Source organism: Sarcophilus harrisii, chromosome 1 (assembly GCF_902635505.1).
Source record: "Sarcophilus harrisii chromosome 1, mSarHar1.11, whole genome shotgun sequence".
NCBI lineage: Eukaryota > Metazoa > Chordata > Mammalia > Dasyuromorphia > Dasyuridae > Sarcophilus > Sarcophilus harrisii.
The window spans coordinates 458,013,668-458,030,319 of NC_045426.1; positions in this window are offsets into that span (position 1 = coordinate 458,013,668).

Sequence of the window (16,652 nt, forward strand, 5' to 3'; positions counted from 1 at the left end):
CAGAATATCATATTCAAAGCTTTATGCTCCTTTTAATGTGGAAGTTGTTAAATGTTGTTTGGTACTAATAGTGGCTTCACAATATTTGCATTCTTACTTTCTTACTGCTTGCAAAATTTTCTCCTTGACCTGGGAGCTCTGGAAAATGACAGTAAGATTCCTACTTTTCATATTGGGATTTCTTTCAAGAGGTGATTGATAGGTTCCACAATTTCTATTTTATCCTCTGGATCTAAGACATCAGCACAGTTTTTCTTCATAATTTTTTGAAATATGCTGTCTAGACTCTGATTGTGATCATGGTTTTCAAGTAATCCAATAATTCTTAAATTGTCTCTTCTCAATGTTTTCCAAGGCAGTTGTTGTGACAATGAAATATTTCACATTTTCTTCATTTTTTTCATTCTCTTAACTTTATTCTATTGTTTCTTGATATCTCATGCTCATCAGTTCCCTTTACCCAATTCTAATTTCTGAGGAATTATTTTTTCAATGAACTTTTGTACATCTTTTTCCATTTGGCCAATTCTGATTTTTACAGAGCTGTTTGGTTTTTTGTCCCCCAGTTAATTTTTGAGCCACTTTTACCATTAGGCCAAAATTGGTCTCTGCTCACCTGGGTGTAGGGAGGTATGTGACAACTTCAAAGCTATGGTTTTCAAAATTAGTTCTGGGAGTCTGCAACTTTTTAGTGTTCCCAAGCTAGTATGATCCATGGAAAGGTATGGTCACTACTCTCTTGATCTGTAGTTTGGTCCTTATGCAGGAAGGGCTCCAGCAGCCACAAGTACTAGCAATCTTTTTGGCTTTGAAACTATGACCAGATCTTCTATTCACTGGTGAACAAGTGTTCCTCTGCACCCCTGGAAATAGGAACCAGAACTGTATATTAATATTAGAGTTGCCAATTAATGTCAGCTATGCTCAGTTTCCAAGAGAGGGTCCCCTCTAATCTCTTTTTGACCAGTTTCCTGATATGACTCCTTTAGTGTTATTGGGCTGAGAGCTCTTAAAGCTGTTGCTCCTGCTGCTGCCATCAAAGTGCAGGCAGCACTACCCCAGTGTCACAGATCTCTTTTGCTGACCTGCTAAATTTTCTTAGGCTGGAAAATGTCTTAGTCTGAACTTTTGTTGGCTCTGCCCCCCAAAAAAATTGGATTTGTGACATTATTTTAAAATTTGTGTGGAAGGGAACTCCACGATCTTGATTTTATCTCCTTTCCAGTTTATTTTTAACTCAAGATTTCTTTAAAATTAAGGAGGGAGGTTTTTCATGAACTGGAATTAATTCTGGGCTTGTCCTAAGGGCGTGCTCAGACTTAGCCCTCTGTAATTCAGTTATGCTTTGGCCTGATATACTGTTACTCTATTTCATGCTTGAGAAAGTTATGAACTTAGATTAGTTAGATTATCTCTCCATTTGGTCTGGGCAGTTTTCAATAAAATCATATTCATTAATTTCTTAGCCCTGATGCAAACCATGGAGGCAACATGGCACAAAGGATAGAGAAATGAACTCAAATTCAGAAAGATATGGGTCTGGCCTTTAACCTATCCTAACTTCAAGTTACTTAAATTCTTAGTGCTCCATGCCAGGGCTTCTTAAATTTTTTCCACTTGTAATCCCTTTTTACCTGACAAATTTTTATGAGATCCCAGGTATGTAGTTATATAAAATAGGCAGACAAAACAAACATTTACTGATAATAAATCATAATTTCCTAATCCCCTCCTGCAGTTGCAAGATCACAGATGGGGTCCAGAACCACAGTTTAAGAAGCTGGGCTCTAAGCAACTCTCTAAGAAAATAGAGAAGGCACAGACCTGCATTAAGTACATTGCATTTAGTCATCAGGAACATCCCTTTACCAATGAGTTCACGGGTCCAAGATATTCCTAGAATAAAGTAAATTGCTGTCATAGTGATTCCTCTTCAAATTCAAAAACTTATGCACAAAAAACAACCCATGCTTCTTTGTCAGGAAACTAAAAGAATTTTTTGTTTTTCTCACCTAATTCCATTCTGTGGAATTGCAGATCATGGTAATGATAGCTTTAGGAGCTTCCCAAATGATTGTCATCAGAGATTTATTTTTTTTCCCTTTCATTTTGTTTAAAATATATTTCATATTCGTTTTCTTCATCACTCCTAGATCCTATTCCAAGGTCTGAAGTTAAAGAGAAAAAAATGTTTTCCATAGTTTTCCAAAATTTCAAGATTACTTCTTTAAAAGGAAATAAGAGGAGCATAGATTGAAAGCAGGAAAAGCTCTTAAAAACAATCTAGAACACACCTCTGATTTTGCAAGGAAATAAAAAAAAAAAAGAAAGAAAAGACAGAGCATTGAAATGTCTTACTCAAGATCACACTTAATGTGATAAGTAACTGGGTCAGAATTCAAAGTCATGTCTTCTGATACCAATTTCAGCATATTTTCAATGACATAATTTCCATAATTGGCCTCTTTTCAATCATAAACTTATGTAGGATATTAGAAGATGTCACAGCTTTTATATGTGAAAAAGGCCAAAATCTTGTTCAAAACTTGACATCCTTTCTTATAGATATATTTTTTTCTTTTTCTTTTTTTCATGTATGAGTCTTCCCTGGCAAAGCTACATGTTTCTGTTAGATAGGATCTTCAGCTAAGGAACTCATTAGGAACTTATCCTCCAAAATCATAATCTGAGTCTTCTGAAGGAGAGCATAGATATATTTCCTATAGCTATTCTAACCTAATTACTTACTGTACTCTCTGTTCTTAATATTTGCTCTTATTGTTTGGCATAAATACTTTCTAAAAGGTCCTTTCATAGTATTTTCATATGTCATTGTACTATCTGGTTGTGACTTCCAAAAGAAAAAATGACAGTTTTAGAAGAGGATTTAGGATTGGAAGAGTCTTCAAATCAAAGCTCTCATTTTACAGATGAGGCAACTGAGATCCTCAGAATCACCTCTGAGTGATTTTCCAAAGTTAAAAAGCAAGTAAGCACAACCCTCAATCCTCTGATTCTTTCCATTGCACCTAATGAAACTGGCTATTAAGTTAACATAGCCTATTATTACAGCCAAGTCTCTTGCTTCTCAATCTGTTCCTCAGGAGTTTTACAGTTCAAGGAATCTTCACTTGGAAGCAACAATGACAATAATACCGAACTTCCATTCTTAATACTACTCCTGGCTAACATTCATTTCATAATTGTTTCTATTTTTAAAAACAAGTTACTTATACTTCACATCCATTATCTAAATCCTAACTAAGAGCATACTTGATAATGGCTCATGAAAACTTTTTTTAAAGAATTACATCCTCTCAGCAATGAGGAGCATGAGTTAGGAAACAAAAATGCATCCAGTATTATTCTCCCTCTTGCCTGTTACAGTAGAAAGCATTTGGAGGTTTCCCTTTGCCAGGAAAGCATTGGAAGGAGACAGTTTTTGTAATAGGATCATTGGCTAAAACAAAATGAGTCAATTGGATCAATAGAAACTGCACATGCAGCAAAGAGCCCTTAATGGCTCTTAATCTCCATTAGGCTGAGCTAGAGGAAGTTCCAAGGGAAACTGCATCACATTTCAGCCATTTATAGTTGCATCCTGGTACTTGAGCAGCTTTCAGGGAATGGGAGCATGTATCCGAGGGTGCTCTGGGACAACCATCAATGGGATGGGAAACTATTGCATCATCAGGATCCAGGAAATGCTCTGGGAGATACCCCAGAGAATCGTCTCCAAGGCTCATAAAAATTTTAGCAGGAATTCTTGGTGGGTCAACCAAAAGAGCATTAGTACATGAAGTTTCTCTGTCATGTGTAATTAAATGTGCTTTAGAATCTCGTTGGCATGGTTTATATAAACTGAAAGGCCAGTTCCAACTATGTTTCCAGTGTGCCTTAAGGGAAATACCATTAAAGGAATGACTCAGATAAAGTTTTCCCAAATTATGCATTAATGGCTGAGGCAAACCTGACTCATGTGCTCTCAGTGTATGATGGATTGATTCTCACTTCACCATATGGGAAAAGAGCAAAACAATTTCCTATGTGGAAATGCATGAGAAAATAGACATTTTCAATGGAATCACCTTAGGAAAATGTAGTAGTTCATTTATATTATTTTGATAATCAGAGGTTAAAAAATGAATATCTATAACAATGACACACTCTCCCCTTCTGGGATCTAGACTACTGTCTTTTTTTTTTCCATCCTGAATAAAAGATCCTTACTATTTATAAATTCAATATTCCTGAATTAATCAAAATAAAGATGTCTTATGCTGGGTATTGGCTTTTTTTTTTTTTGGTCTGGTGATTTCATCAATGTAGGTAGACCAATTTTGACATTCAATTCATTTGTAATTTATAATGTCAGAGAATTACTTAGGACAATGAAGGGCACAGTGTTTTGTCCATGATGTCATAGATAATTTAAGTCAAAGGCAGAATTTTAACCCAGGCCTTCCTGATTCCAAGGCTGGTCTTGGATCATTCAAACTATTTGTTACATTTAATAGCAAAGTTGTGCTTTTCCTTTCCCAGAACACTAATGATCAGTTCAATGTGCATATTATTATCTATTAAATAAATCAGTTGTAAAATAGAAACTCACAACCTTTCAGGAAAGGACATGGAGGAAAAAGGCATTAAATTTTCAGTGTACCATACTTTGGCAAAACTATATAAGAAAATAATTAATTCACAAGTATTTACTAATTATTCATTTTGATAGGTGCTAAGGATGAAAGAAAAAGGAAACATAAGGAAAAAGGAAGGAAGGAAGGAAGCAATGAAGGAAAAAAGGAAGGAAGGAATGGAGGGAGAGAGGGAGGGAAGAGGGAGGAGGGGAGACAGGAAAAGTTAAGGTTAAGGAGGAAGGAAGAGAGAGGGAGGGAGGGAGAGATAGAAGGAGGAAGGAAGGAGGAAGAGGAAGGAAGAAAGGAAGGAAAGAAAGAAGGAAAGAAGGAAAGAAGGAAGCAAGGGAGGGAAGGAGGGAAAAAAGGAAGAAATTCAGGGAGAGGAAGGGAGAAAAAAGAAGAAAGGGAGGAAAAGAGGGAGGGAGGGAGGGAGGGAGAAAGAAAGGAAGAAAGGAAGGAAATGCTTTCCTTTGAAGAAATTTGGATTATATTTGGAGAAACATAAACATAGATAAATAAAATATATGCAAGTTAATATTGGTGAGGGGACACTAGCAAGTGAAAGAATCAGAAAGGTTTCATATAAGAAACAGTAACTGGACTAAAAACTTAAGTAAACTAGGGTTTAAGAGCTGAAGGTGGGGAAGGACATTCCAAGCAAGTGAGATAACATAAAAAGTCATATGAAAGATGAAATGTGATATATAAAGAATAGATCATAGGTCACTCTAGCTGTAGAAAAATAACATGTAGTAAATATTGAAAAGTAAACTGGAAATAAGGCATATGATTAAAATACTGAGCTGAAGGTCATTAAGTCCAAGGCCAAGAAAAAGAAGGCCAAGAGAGCTTAAGTGACTTTCCCCCAAAAAAAATACACAGTAGCTAAGCATCTGAAACAGGATTTAAAGTCAAGTCTTTCTGACTGGGTAGCACAGTAGATATAATGCTGAGTCTGAAGTCCAAAAAACTCATCATCCTGAGTTCAAATATGGGCTCAGATATGTACCAGTCATGTGACTCTAAGTTATTTAGTTCTGTTTGCCTCAGTTTCCTCATCTGTAAAATGAGTTAGAGACGGAAATGACAAACTGCTCTAGTATTTTTGCCAAGACAACCCTAAATGGGGTCACAAAGAGTTGCATATACCTAAACAACTTCAAGGATAAAATTTATATTTGGTCTCAGAGGCAATAATGTTCTAATGACAATAATGTTCTTTCTAAGTGGGGAAATGACATGATCAGACCTATATTTTAGGAATGTCACTTCAGCAATGGTATGAATGAGGAATGTTTGAATGGGGAGAGTGGAATTAAAAAAACCAATTAGAAGACTACTGTGATAAGCAAATAAGAAGTGAGGAAAGCCTCTTCTCAACTGGATTATCACATTTTTGATTGGTTTTCCTCAACTCACCAACAGGATGGTGGCAGAATAGGTGGGGAGAAGACAGATGCAAGAGAAGTAGCAGAGTGGAACCTCACAACATGTAACAACTTAGTGAATTTGATAGGAAGAGAAAAAAATGGGAAATTGAGAATGTATCCAGGACTATGAAGCTGGGTGACTAGAAGACTCAGAAACCAAATTTGCTTATTTCTTAAATATTCTTCTATAATAGATAATTGTTGTATGGAACCACTTCAAATATTTGACTTGATCATATATATTCATCTTTTTTAAAGAAAAAAAATGGACTAGAACTTCAGTAAATTTCCTTCAAAAATCATAAGATGTTGAAGTAAAGAAACTTCATTTCTCAGAATAAAATCTCTCCATTTCTCAGAAACAAAGTGATAATTTATTTATAAAATTCTTCCTCTAATTTGTTTTAGTTATAATATTGTCGATATTTATTCACTTTTTTCTGTCCTTGATCTGTTTAGAATCATGACTATTTTAAAAATTAAAAAAATATATATAAAGAAGGTAGATGATTGAGATCAATGCAGGTTATAGAGGTATTTTTAAAAAGGAAAGGAAAAGGGAAAAAATGAATAGAGCAATTGGACTAACCATATCCACACTTTCTTAGTAGGTCTTTTACTCTTAGGCAAGCTGACACTTCTCTGGAAATCCTTTTCAAATCTCCCAGTCTACCTCCTGGAAATGCAAATGTACTCCTTGACTTTCTCAATTCAGATTGTCATGAAAACAATCTCCCTCTAAAAATTATTTTAAATTGTTATCTATATTCTCCAGGGGATAAAGAAATTCTTGGAATATCAGTACTTTCCTCAGCATGGAAAAGTTTCTTTTCCAATCTATCTCTGACCTAATATATAGGGGGTAGAGTTGCTTGGGGCACAAAGAAGTTAAGTTGAATGTAAGGTCCAATTCACTTGCAGAAAGACAAATTTTGACTCCAGCTTTTGCTAACTATAAGCTGAGCTATTTTTGTATACTGCTACCAAGATTAAAAACAACAACAAAAGACTTTTAAAAAATATATATTAAAAATTCATAAAATTTGCCAACTCTTTCCGTCTAAGCCATGTTGTATCTGTGTAAAGGATAACATGCAGTCCATTTTACTGCCTATGTCATCTTGCAACTCTCATAAGCTTCAATTTCCTTCATCTATAAAATGGTTACTAAACTAGATAGTTACTGAAATCCTCTATAGATCTCTATGATCCTGTGACATTTTTTGAAATTTGACCAGAAATTTCTATTACAAGATTTTCTAGTTTCAACAAGCTTTTTAGTTAAATGAAATTGCATATAGTTTCAGATACAGAAGTCAATAGCTGATGATTTTTTACAGATTCACCAAAACTCAAAATTGGAATTAACTTAAGTGCATCTAAGTTCTACAAACATTAACAAAAATTTCCTCTACATCATCAAAGAAAGGGATCAAACTAACTACCAAATCACTTATATTTTTGTTGTTAGTCATTCATTTCAATGATGTCTGACTCTTCATGACCCCATTTGGGGTTTTCTTGGCAAAGATAATGGAGTAGTTTGCTGCTTCCTTCTCCAGCTCATTTTAAAATAAGGAAACTGAGGCAAACAGGATTAAGTGACTTGTCCAGGGTCACACAGATAATAAATGTCTGAATCCAGATTTGAACTCAGGTCCTCCTGACTTCAGGGCTGGTGCTGAATCTACTGCACCACCCAGCTGCCCAGAGTTTGATACCACTTCTATAGAAAACATGAACAGAAGAAGAAAACAGATGAAGTATTCTGAAAGCAAATCACAAATCCAGAATAAAAGCATTAAGTAGTGATGGGAAACTGAATTATACTGATATTTGGTAGACCTCTCTTTGTTTACCAAAAGCAAAGCAGCTCAAGGAGAGAGGGAAAACCTTATCTAACTAGGAATTTCATCCTTTAAAAGTATGAAGAAAGAACAAAAGAGAACTGTTCTTCCAGATTTGATTCTTACCAATAAGGAGAAACTTGTTATTAATATTAGAATCAAAGGAGAATTTACCATTCCATTACTCATGATAGAAGAGACCAAAACTGGTTATAGTCTAATATGCTCTCAGAAAGAATGATTTTCACATGACTCAGGGGAAAAATAATATGTTTTCCTGACCTACAATTCTACATGGGAAATGTGTCAGTCCAAGAGGGATAGGCAGATCTTAAGAATGAAATTCTAAAAACACAAATGCAAACATTTCTAATGAAAAAGAAATGGGGAAACTATCTAGAGAATAAATTATAACAGATTAACCTTGTTTTTTTTTTTTTTGACACTCAGAAGATTGCCATTAACATTATATGTGTGTATTTCAGCAAAAAATTTGAGCAGGACTCTCAAAATAATCTTTCTGGATAATACGGAAAATCATAAATTAGATCTTTGTACACTCAAGTGGGGATCAAAACTGAGTAAAAGATGAGACCCTGAAAATATTGATTGTTAGATTGATATCAATGTGAAGAGAAGTCTAGAGCTAATTGCTCTCTGAATTTTTCCTTAGATATCTTTAATTCAACATTTTCATCAATATCTTTGATGAAATCATTGTTACCATATTCTAATTGATGAACCCAAAGGGAGGTGGTAAAGCTTATTTATTGGATGATAAAATTAAGAGGAAAATAGTGTTCCTTTATGCTTTAATGGTGACCTGACACCAACAAGATGAACCTTAAGAAAGATAGTATAAAGTTACAAAATTGGATTTAAAAATTCAACTGCTATTCACCTAATTTTAAAATAAAAACCTAACATTTCCTATTGGATTAAAAATCCAATACATATCAATAGTTGTATGGAACTACTAAAAATAATATGTGATATTAAGTCTCATGGTTAGATAGAATGTGCTGAGTGCTTTACAAATATGATTTTCATTTGATCCTCACAACAACTTTAAGAGTTAGATGCTGTTATTATCTCCATATTTCAGTTGAGAAAATTGAGGCAGACAAAAGTTAAGTAATTTGTTGAAGGTCATATACCTAGTACATGTTTGAGGCTGGATTTTATATCAGGTCTTCCTGACTCTAAATCCAGCTACATCTATGACAATAAATGATTCCATCCTTGTTAGTCACTTAAAATTTTAAAAGATAAAAAAGACCTCACAAAGATGGTCCTTTAGAGGAGATCATAAGATGCTGTGCCACAGTGGGCACAAATGTTTTTTATACCCAGATTATGATAAACATGGGAAGACAGGGTCCCTCTTGGCAAGGGACTTGTAGAGAGAGTCGTTGATGTTTCAGTGTGGAAAAGTAGGACATCTGAGAGCTCAGTATAAGCAGAGAGATAAAGTGAGAGGACAAAATAAGAGAATAAGACCCAAAACCCTATGTCCAAAATGCAACAAGGGTTTCCACTGGGCCTCCATCCAGGGAAATGAAAGGCAGGGCTCAGCTCCAAGATATCATACAAAAGACAGGTGGGACATGATGGAAGCCGAGGTTACACCTTAAGAAGTTCAGGACTCTGATGTGATCAATCAGGAAAAAAAACCATCAGATGAGAGAAAGGGATACATGATCTATCAACCAAAAAGCAACGAGATAGCAGAAAGGGATTACAATTGGGGAGAATACAGGCTTTTTAACATGACAGAAGGATAGTATCCAGTGAAAGTAGCTCCAATGTAATTTCCAGGTGATGTGGAAAGAAATGGTGAAATAGAAGGGACTAGATAGGTTAACTGCTTGGGGGATAGTGTTTGCTTGTATTGCTACAGATGGAGAAGGAATCAGATGGGTGGCAACTAGCACCTGGAGAAAGACAGAAAAAAGAGAAAAACCTCGAAACCAAAGGAGAAGACCTAAGAACAAAATCTGCAGGAATCATTGGATTTCCTAACACAATATAAGACTATTGCAGGACCCAAAACTTGCAGGAAATATTGGATTCCTGGCACATGAATTAATGGACAATAGATTCCTTTTGGACTATTTCTAGGACTTAGGGACATGTATAATTCCTCATGTTGATTCATATTATTTGTTACATCACTACTAGCCTGTGTTATGTTACTATGTGCTTATGTAATTTATGTGATTATGTGTAATACCTCCCATATTGATGGAGTTATGTATACCTGTTTTAAGAGTGAAACCGTTCAGAAACCCACTAATCTGATTTGATTTCCCATTTCCTTTGATTTTTTCATCTGCCTTCCTGAGACGTCAGGGAGGGTGTGACCACTTCCTTTTTATGGTGTCTTCATCCCTTTTTTGAGCAGTCAGGGAAGGCATAATCATCTCTTTTGGGGGGTTCTTACCTCCCTGAGAAGTCAGGGAAGTCATGACCATCTATGTTCTAAAAACAAAAGAAAGTGGGAGATGTTATGGGCCAGAATTTGAAACAAGGTGCTAAGTCAGTGGAATTGATAGAGCCAATGGTTATTTAGCAGGGTGCTTAACAGTTCTCTAGTTCAGTACATGTACTTAGTATTTACTATAGTTCTACAAGATTCACACCTATGATAACAGACCATATAAGCTCTGACAAACTCAGCCAAAATCAGAATGAGAGAAGACCACAGAAGTGGTGGAAGTCCTCCTGTCTCCCCCACAGAAACCAAGACTTATTCAGGAGGACCTCAAGAAGCTGGTAGAAGCAGAGAAGACAAAGGACTTGTAGGAGGAGCTTAAGCTCTTGGAACCAAGAAGAGAGATAGGCCTCTAAGAAAGATAACTGGGCCCCAGGAAAGGAGACAAGACTTGAAAAGAGACAATAAAGGATTTGGCCTTTAACCCCTGTCTACTTGTGTGGTGATTACTGAGCGGAAATGAAGGCTGCCTCCAGAGACTCCAAGAACACCCCAACAAGAGAACATTACATTTTAGAGAGAATATTACAAATCAGAAACTTGTTTTCCTTTAAGGAGATGCCAATAAGCACTTCAAAGTGCCAAAGTATGTAGGGAATGGTTAAGAGAGAGAGGAAAAATGATATCCAGGAACTGAAGTCCTTGAGGAGGGAGCAGACATGATCTGGAGGACCTTTTCCATTAAACAAGAACTATTGCAAGGTGCAATAGAGGTGGGTGAAGTATACTTCAAGGTAGAAGAGGTTGCAGAGTTAGAAAGAGCATATGCAAGTTGCTGTTGAGAGCAAGGAACATATCAACTCTTCCTTCTGGCCCAGTGAGTACAGGGACATAAGAAAGAAACAATTAGCCCTGTAAAGGGTAGCCAGTGATGCAGTGTCTCCTAGACAGAGCCAAACTGCCATGGATTCAAGAAGATGGAAAGAGTAAAAAAAGGAAGTGTCCAGAAGTGTTGGAATTTGTTAGTGATAGAGTAAGAATTCCAGAGGGCCCAAAATAAAGAGAAAACAACAAAGGATAATTATTAGATTTAGAGGAGAATGGTGAGATAGATGAGGATGAAATTCTAAGCAGAAGTAAACAAGGACAATTGAAGGATTTTTCAGATAAGCAAATAGTAATGTTAAGTAATAGAGATTAGGAAAAAGCCAGAAAACAAATCTTTAAGTGCCTACTATATGTCACAACTGTAAAATTCTGCTGCTTGCTATCCATCAAACAGGGGAAATATTAATTGATCTACCCTGAGAAATGAGTCCAATGGCATTTACAATGTGGTGTTCTACAATGACAGAAGGCAGAGTTGGTGAAGGGTTCTGGGGCATATGATGCTCTGGGTCTGGTGACAGGAAGTTCAGTTATCTGGGTTAGTTATTAGTGTCTGAGATTTGAGTCTCTAGAATCTGGTCTAGTTCTGGCATAAAACTGAATAGTTCTGATAAGTTGAAGGCAGCTTGAGGCTGGGTAGTTCAGATTTCTGTAGTGACTACAGATAAAGTTTTGGGATGGCAAGCAGCTCTGATTAAGATAGCAGTGACCTTTCATTATTGTGTGAGGAAGGACAATGGAGCAACAGCAGAGTTGGTAAAATGTGAATTGACAATCCACATGGCTATGTTGGGGAAGTTTCCCTTGAGCTGAAGCAAAATGCACAAAATCTTGGTGTAATATGCTTAGAAAATAAAACAAAGGGGCAGTTAGTGGCACAATGGATAGGAAACTAGCCTTGAAGTCAGGAGAACCTGAGTTCAACTCTAACCTCAGACACTTAACATTTCCTAGTTTTCTGACCCTGGGCAGGTCACTTAATTCCAATTGCCTCAGGAAAAAAAAAGGAAAAAGGGAAGAAAACACAAAATCTAAGTAAAGAATTGAGTCCTAGGGGTGGGGGAACATACAGATTCCAGAGGAGATTGTTGGAGGGTTTTATGATTGTTAATAGGCCAGGTGCTAGTGAGGATATAGCCTCAGTGAGGGCATTTCTTCATTTCAATCTGGTTGTATTCCTTTACAATTCTTTTTGGCTCTGCACCTTTGTTTGTCATTCAAAGCCATTCACATTCTGGCTTTAGAATATTTTTCCAGATTTATTACAAGTTACTTTCTCCTCCCTCCATATATTCCCTCCATATACATAACATTCCACTTCCTTTCTACATGACTTTAGATAGGTTGTTCTACCCATCTGCCATGTCTGGAAAATATTCCCTTCCTACCTGTGCCTCTTAGAATTTCAGGGATCCTCTCACACCATCTTTTATCCTTCCCATTCCAGGGCAGTGGTTAGTGGCCTGTCTCTGAATGCTACTTTGAGTATATTTTGCTATTCATTTTTTTCTTTATATGTTTTTTGCTCCCCATAGAATGTAAGCACTTAGAATACAAAAAGCATTTTAGTTTTGCCTTTTTCTCTTTAGAGTACAGTTCAGTATACAGCACAGAGTTGGCACTTATTAATATTTATTTGATTGAGTTGATAGAGCTACCTTCAGAAAAAGTTGGTGCAATTTATAGGAATTCCTGAAGCAGAAGTTACATGGCACCAGATATGTCTAGTGAGAATTCCTGGTGCAACTTTGGTAGGATTCTGAGGTAACTTTTCAATCTGAATGACTATGATTCTGAAAGTTTTTCAATTAACAAATAAAATAATGAATAAATGATTTCCTACATTTTCCTTACAGTTTTGTTTATTTGCCTCACTAATCCTTTTTTTTCCCCACATTTAATCCAAGAGCTGACTTCAGTCTGGTTACTGATATCACAAATTCCAAATTAATAGAATTAATTATTGAAATTGCATTATATGTGTGTGTTGTTTGGAAAATATTAACTGAGCCTGTTGAACAACTTGAGTGAGGTTGAGGTAAATCATAGGGGATGCCTTCTCATCACCTTTTATGAAGCCATTTTCTATCCTTTCCTTTTTGATGATCCCAAAGCAGCTGAAGTGGTGGTTCTACTTTTTATTATTCTCTTCTCTCTCCTTTCCAAATATTTTTTCTTTCTAGGTTTATACTCAGCTGATCAAAATTTGTTGTAGGGGGAAGGAAATAGTCTTCCCAATTATCCTGTCCCCTTTTTCATGTTTCTCAAAAATAATTGTTTCTGGACAATGTCTCATCCAACTATTAGTCTTGTAGATAGACAAATAAATGGAAGTGGGCAGTAGTCCTGTCCTCATCATATAAGGCTAAAGAACCCACTGATGTGAATTCCATGAAAATAGGAAGGGGGTTTCTGAGGAGGATTATTTCCCATAAGAAGTGATGGCTTAAATTCAATCCCAAAGGATAGAATACAGATAGAACTTGAAATGGTACCTCCCCCCACAACTTCTCTAGAATAGCATAGACTTTTCTCAAGGCCCTTGAAGAAATGTATCGATGACCTTAGGAAGAAACTAAGGTCCTTTCTTTCCTTCAAGAATCTTTTAAGAGGTAGAAAATAGCCTTCCTCATAATTCTATTAGAACAAAGTGGAAACAAGGTCATTTGGCTTTCCTCAAAGAACAAAATACAGACTTTCTCTTGTAGGAGAGCAGAAGGTCTATGTCATTTAGCTGGAAGAGAACATCAAACAGAAGCTTATGACTGTACCCTGGAGTAAAGGTTGAACCTTCTCCTCATGGGCAGCAATCTTGTGCAGCCCTCCTCCTGCCTGGCCTCGAACATGTCCCCTGGCTTCTCATCATTCTTCACCCTAGTGTATGCACTCCCTGTCTGCCTGTCCTCATCAGCTTCAATGTCACTGAATCCATTAGGTGACTCAGCCCTGTCAGCAGCAACCAAGGCACCCCCTGAAGATCTGGGCTGCAACTTCCAACCCTCATTTGGACCTTATTAGGAATTTTAATTTCAAATTAAACTGCTCTGACTTTGAAAGAGAGAGAGAGAGAGAGAGCTTAGCCTGCTGAGGAAATGGACAACAAAGACAATATAATATTGCCCTTATCCATTCTGTCAGAGCCTAATGTAAAAATGCCCTTCCTTCTAAGCAAAGTATCCTCTAGCTCTTTCTCCCTCCTCCCAGAAGGCTAACTCAAATAAGATTGCCAAATGATATGGTTGGTGTGACTCCCTCCAGATCCGCATAAACAGATATTTAAAACAATTTCAAATACCTCAAAGAGACCAAAAAGCTTTAAGAGTATGCTAGGGCTTGCATCTATATAAAGCTGGCAGATATAGAATTTGCTTTTTAAGTTATCATAGATGATAATCATTTTTCCCTAGAAAAGTAAGAATATTACAAGGATGGGATCTTACTAAAGGTAAAACACATGTAAACATGTCTTCCTTTGCATCTTGTTTCCTTATCTGTAATCTGAACCAATCATAAGAACCAAAAATCAGAATTTGGTCAAGGGGGAAAAAAACAAATGAGTAGTATAAATAACAGTTAAATTTTCTGTCAGTTTGGAAAGCGGAAATTGTACAGCTCAGCTGAAAGCAGCCTTTGTCTCCACATTCTGGAGCATTGTCAGCATCCCATCTGAGCCTCTCAATCATTCCGGGATGTTGGAAATCCGATGGCTGACAATAATAATCGGCCTGCTTTCAAGGGAAGGGTATGACATGTTTGAAAAGTATTCTCTTGTGCTTTTGCTTTTGTTTTTCTAAGAAACAGAGATTCAGGAAAATACCTAGCAGTAAATTAATTAAGGATTGTTTCAGGTATGACAGGATGATAGAGATAATGCAAAGATGGCTTTACCCTCAAGGAACTTACAATCCAGTTAGATATTCCAGACTAACCTTGAAAAAATTCACCGTGAATTTATAAAAGTTTCGGCTCACTGTAAAGCTTAAGTAACTGGCCCCAAATCAGGAGATAGATAGGGTGGGGGTGGGGGTGGGGATGTAAATAATCTCATGCTAGCAGCTGGAGCCAAGGTGCTGGCTTCCCTTCTGGGATACCATTTTGTTTGTGCAGTGCAGCTGCACCAGAAAGTTTTTTGTTCTCCCAAGAAAATCCTAAGCCGAATGGATAATTGGTATTCAAGACGCATGTTTTCTACCAGCAAATAAGGAAAAAGCACAACAGTATTCTTGAAGAATGCTGATTTTTAATGTTTTGCAATTCTGCATTTTCAAAAATGGCATCTGTTTTGTGTGAGACTGAAAAATCTGGAGAAAGATTTTTGTAAAGGAGAATAAAATTATGTCCCTGAGCATTCTGCTCCCTACTCCCTTTAAATGTTATTTGCTTAGTTGTCCCACTCTACCAAAAACATTGTCATGGTAGAAGTTTTTGTAATTTTTGCCCATGTTGCAAACTGGTATTGAAATGGTGTTCCAGTGGCAAATATTTTAAAAGTTACTTTCTGCAGGCTTTTTTCCATTCATTAAATCAAACTTTTTCTTAAATACTCCTCAAAAAGGTACCTTCTAGGTGCAAAAATGAATATAATGTCTAACATTTATATAGTGTTTTTTGAGGAAGAACTCAAATATATTTTACAATCTTCAGTTTTTACAAGCTATTTATTGTTTATTGGTGGCTGAAACAGAAAAAGTTTTTAAGAGGTATTTCTTAGTCATTTCCCATTTCTTTGATTTATAACTAATCAGCATGAATTTTCTCTTTCTAATTAATACAAATAAAAATTCAGTAATTTATTTAGTTTGTCAGCCACATCTTAGATTTACACAAGGATGAATATTAAGTATAATTACATTGTAAGTAACTTTTACAAATTATGTAGCTTGCCCCAGGTATAGGATGGTTCCAAATACAAATCTCAGTGTCTCCACTTCCTTAAAAATCTTCTCAAGTCCTAAGTTTCAATCAGATTTTCGTACTGAGTCTAAGAGATTGTAAGTTCCCCCACCTTTCCAAGGTTTGCCAAATACCCTAACTGCCAGAGGGTGCTAGTACTAGTGAAACCAAGCTTGAACTCTTCTGCTCCTTTCTCCCATCAAAGAATATGAAGGTACAATGCTGTTCAGGTGAAAAAAGTAATTAATTTAGCTCAATTCCACAAATATTTATAATGCAATTACTATAAGCAAGAGACATTTATCTGGCATGAGTACTAAATTATATCTATGATTCAGTACTGATACTCATTTTTTAGTCAATTTTTATCTTTAGACCCTAATATAATATTTATTTATATGAAAATATTTGTTTAGATTACAAATAGATTTGTGATCCTATAGATTTTATATGTTCTCCAATGATGCAGAGTGTGACTTACCATGGCTGCCTATTCTGAACAACTTAATCCATGTCTTCCTCT